The sequence below is a fragment of the Miniopterus schreibersii genome, assembly GCF_964146895.1.
Source record: "Miniopterus schreibersii genome assembly, chromosome: 1".
Taxonomy (NCBI): Eukaryota; Metazoa; Chordata; class Mammalia; order Chiroptera; family Miniopteridae; genus Miniopterus; species Miniopterus schreibersii.
In genome coordinates, this window is record NC_138101.1 from 83,795,480 (window position 1) to 83,800,667 (window position 5,188).

Below are 5,188 nucleotides of genomic sequence, written 5' to 3' on the forward strand. Positions count from 1 at the left end.
TGCCTACAGGTTGAAACAGAAACACCTTTCCCCGGGACACAAATGCCTGCGTGATCTGGTCTTTGCCTGCTTATCTGACCTCATCTGTGCTTATTTTCCACTCATTTTGTTGTTGTTGTTTGCAGCACAATTTATTATCTGGTCATAGTATTTGGGTACATTAATGAGTATTGATTTTACATCATTGTGACCACTCGAGACAGAGAAACCCAAAAAGAAAACTCAAAATGGGAAAGAGCAATAAATAGCAAACTTTCTGATCTAAAATGTATAAATACAAAACATCAGTCATTTCTGGAAACATCTTAAGAAAATCCAGCAACCACATGTCCATGGGCAGGTGTCTGGTGTTGACGGTGCTAATCTTCAGAACATTTCACCTCAGATCCAGCATGGTTATTTTTATGTCTTTTACCAACACATGTGTACAGACACTGACCAGTCTTGGCTCCTTGATGTGTGGATGGAAACCCTTCTTCTTACAGGTGGAGACCTCAAGTATGCCGGCACTGGTGAGCCTGAAGATGCCAGTGTCTCTATGCTTTGGTGAACACACAATGGCAATTGCCTCTGGCAACATGAGCTGATAGGAACAGTGAGCGTGAAGGTCAACACTGGATAAGAATGCAGTTTGGGTTGGATGTGTATGGATCCATCCCAGGGTGAGGAGGTCGTGCTGCTCTTAAAAGCTGAATAATTTCTCTACATTCCCTATGTCATAATTGTTTGGGCCTGCAGATTGCAGTTTTCCAGAGATACCACAGGTTTCTATTCCGCTCAGTATTAGATTTTGCCAGCAGCAGAAATTTGTGGCAAAGCTCTCTTGATAAAACTACACATCACAGTCCTTCAACCATTAAATTCTAAATAGTGCTTAGAGTAGCAGCCGGCTTTAAGGCCCTGTTGACCGAAGAGAGTGGCTTGTGGAATTGGTTTCATCACTTTTGTTAGGTGGGTCTCATCACTTTTGTTAGGTTGGTTGACAAACACATTCAGCATGGAATTGTTGTAGTGTGTGGAGAAGCGGGACAAAATGCTGCCATAGATCTCCTCGGGCTGTGCTGGGGTTTCCTGGCTTCCCATCTGAACTCCGGCTGATTCTTGCCTCTTGAGTTGATCTTCAAAAAACAGAAACTGTTCTGTTTCCAGCTGCTGCTGGCGCATCTGAGCGTTCTGCTTCCTTTCTGCCTCTATCCATGGCTGATGCTTCATTTTTTTTTGAGAATTTCGGCTTTATATTTGTTCTTGGGCTCCAGCAGAGGGAGGGCAGAGTGGACTGGAGCTGTGTGAGGAGAATCTAGGGTTGTGGGCTCTGGAGACAGAGCTCAGAGGTTACCTCTCTGGATTCCTGTGAGGAGTCATTCCCCCTTACTGCAGAGGCAGCCCCAGGCCATTTTTGACTCAGGAATGCTGAATTACTTGTAGCCATTGCTGTTATTTTTCATTTAATCTGCTGAACAAACTCATGCTCCTCTTCAAGTCTCTATGCAGCTTTTTTCTCTGACTCCCTATTGTTCATTTAGGTTGCATATCAAAAAAAATCAAGTTCTTTCTCTTAAGGTCAGTTTAGAAATACCATTCTATTTACATATCTAGAAAATCTCAACATTTTATAGCTGGGCTTTGATTAATATTTGATCCCTTTTACAAAGCTAAACTTTTACATACTTGATAAAGCAATTATGACCAATAAATATGCTAAACTTTTCTAAATGCTTCATTCTTAAAAATCTGATAATTAAACATATAATATGGCCGGCCTCAATTGTAGGTACCAATATTATATACAAACTTTGTAAAATTTCAATTTAAAATTGTAAGTCTAAATTAATTCTTCAATTATATACATCAAATAGGAACTATAATGCTGACAAATAACTCTAACAGGCCAAGTTCTCTTAAGTGTTATGAATACTGTGCTACTAGTATGTACAGATACTTTAGCATCAGGATATTAGTAATACAAGTTCCATTCTCTCAAACATTTCTATACTTAATTCTAAATCCTCCCGAGGTTAAGTATGCTTACCCATGAAAGAAAAATTGCAGTTAGGGATTTCCTTCTCAAGATAATTTTTTGAGGAATGCAACAGGATCTGTGTCTGCAGCATGGTAGGAATACCCTGACCTGAGATTAGTTGCTATGTCAGTGACTTGCTAACTCAAAGAAGGTAGCCACATATCCTTTAGGTTCAAGTTATTAACAAATCTTTTATCTTCTTACTGTGTACATAAGCCCACATTCTTTGATTGGATTTTGTATGTTAATCCTTTCTTGTACCTCTAAAAACCCTTAAACTGGGCAGAATTCTGCATTTCTTCCCACAGATTTCCTGTCTGGGAGAAGTGCACAATTCTTACAAATATTAAAATTAGTTCCAATTTATTCTGCTGCTTTTTCATGGAAGAATTACAAGTTCCAAGCCATTCCATTGTTACCTGGGACATGTGGTAAGTGCACAATAAATGTTGGGTCAATTGATGGCACTGCTCAGTGTGAAAATGGATACCAGTTAACACAGAAGAATTTTCGTAACAGCTACTTATTTTCTCTCCCTTCAAAGGATTGCATAGTGGTTAAAGGAATGGGCTTTGCAGGCAGACCATCCTGGGTTCACAGTTCCTGACACCTAACAACTCTGTGAAAGACATATTGTCAAACCTTTCTTTTTAAAAAAAAGTTTTTAAAATTTTCAATTACAGCTGACATTCAATATTATTTTACATTAGTTTCAGCTTCTTAAAACTTTCTGAGCTTCAGTTTTTCCTCTGTAAAATGGAGTAGCAGCATTATTCTAGGTTGTTGCAAATTAAATTATATATTTAAATACATACATACAATATATGTGTTATAAAGTGAATTGTGGCCTCCAAAAGTCATATGCTGAAGCCCTAACCCCCAGTACCTCAGAATGTGACTGTATTAGGAGATAAGGCCTTTAAAGAGGTAATTAAGTTAAAATGAGGTTGTTAGCGTGGGCCCTAATCCAATATGACTGGTATTCTTATAAGAGGGGGGGGTTAGGACACATAAGAGACACACAGGGACGCTTGCACAGAGAAACAACTATGTGAAGAGGCAGCAAGAGGGCAGGTGTCTGCAAGCCAAGGGGAGAGTTCTCAGAGGAGCCCAACCCCTAATCTTGGTCTTCTAGCTTCCAGAACTTTAAGAAAATAAATTTCTGTTGCTAAGCTATCCAGCCTGTGATCTTTTGTTATGGCAGCCCAAGTAGACTTTATACATATATATTCTGTATATTGCTTAGCCCTAGTAGGCTAATATATGTGAGTACAGATAGGTGGGGCAAAAGTAGGTTTACAGTTGTGAGTACATGAAACAGAGTTTATTCTTATATTATTACTTATTAATTATTGTATTATTTTTCATATGAACAACTGTAAACCTACCTTTGCCATAATACATACAAATATATATATAGCTATATACATACTGTGTATGGCTTAGCACAGTGCCTAGCTCAATAAATGGTAGCCATCAAAATTATTTACCTTTCCCAATGAAACAGCAAAAAAATGAAGGTTATCTCACGAAGTCATATGCAAATTGCTCATTGTTTTCTGGGTTCAACGTAAGTTAGCAGAATTCCGTTGCTTCTGCCTCAGCTCCAGCATTTGTGGCTGGGAGCCTTTCCTGATCTTCAGGCAGATACCTTGGCTCCTTCTCTGGAATCTGGCCTTGACTGTTTCCCAGGCACTGTCATCATCCGTCTACATAACTATCTTCCTCACTGAACTGGGCCTCCTTAATCTTTGTATCCCTCGCACCTGGCACGGTCTGTCAGGGAATTCAAGTCAATAAACTGTGAAGTTAAGTTCACGGAGAGTTTAGGTGTGGAGTATTTACTTTATCTTGTTAACAGCTGCAATGATAACATTGCAGGTTAGGGAGCATCTTTCACACCTGTTCTTAAACCTTTCCCCGAGAGTCAGCTGTGGAGCCTCCCAGAGTTGCGGTGCACTGGGGGCACCCTGAGCTGCCTCAAAGGGTAAGACACGGCTTGTTTAACTTGCCAGAGTTCATGTGACGGAGGCCTGGTCTCATCTGAGCATGCACAATGCTGGCTTCATTGACTTCTAAATTGCAAATATCTCTTCTCCTAATGAGGTTTCTGAAATATTCTCTGTCTTTCAGAAACTCAAGCAATTAGCCAGGTTGGACCTTGCAATAGCTGGTGGTGAAAGGGCAGATATTTCTATTTATTGTTTCTGTTTATGACTGGGTGGCACAAATTACTGGAGGAAGAAAGATTTAACTGTCATTCTACATTTTATTCCCTTGTGTGGGACTTGGCAGGTAGCTGACATTGTCCTCTCCTTAAAGGTCATCTTGAACCTTGTATGTGCCCTGAACTTTCCTTCCAACTAAGCAACAACAGCACAGCTTCTTGGCAATCCCTTATTTGCTTTTAGCAGCAGCAAGCCGTGAGCTATCCCAGCACAGAAATAACCAGGATGCCTTTTGTTTCTTTGGCAACTGTTATGTCATTCTTGGCTTTCTTTATTTAATGAGAAGGTAGTGGAGAAAAAGTGATAATGATTATCTCACACAGTATGTAGGTATTTTTACAAAGCATCTTACACTTGAAAATATTTTTAGAATACATTAGAAAAATATAAAAGAAAAATATAAGGGAAAGGGAAGAATAATATTACTGTAAGAAAACATAAAATGTCTAATTGGCTTAAGAGAAAAATCTACAGTGTAATTAGATGAGTCATTATCAAAGTGTTTTTTATAACTTAAAAAATTGTTTTATGTATACTACCACTGAAAATAGATAGGGGTAATCTAATAAATGAATATATTAGGAAATGTCATGGAAACACATTCAGGAAACACATTATACCCAACCGGATAATGGTAATTTTCATTATATAAGCTAATATTAATTAGTTCTTATATCTTAATCACAATTTGGAATAAGCACTAATCTGATCTAGCAATAAGCTGGGCACTTTGTTTTGCAAAAAAAGGACTCAGGCATTACTCATAAAGGCACCTACGAAGTGAAGAAAAACAGTGGTGGAGACTGCTGGCTGTCCACCAATCTCCATTCTCCGATTCTTGCTCAGAATTAGAACTGTAGTGGGGATTTTGATCACATTACCAGAGAGTGCATTTCCCAGCTCGCCTCCCCACTTTGCAACACAGTCTGGCCACATGACA

General features: G+C 39.0%; 1 pseudogene across 1 annotated transcript; it reads right to left on the reverse strand.

Moving 5' to 3' along the window:
* Window positions 1-376: 376 nt before the first annotated feature.
* Window positions 377-1,164, reverse strand: LOC308557327 (AMSH-like protease pseudogene; annotated as a pseudogene). The gene has a single exon. The product of its transcript is annotated as an AMSH-like protease pseudogene (transcript).
* Between the last annotated feature and the right edge of the window lie 4,024 nt (window positions 1,165-5,188).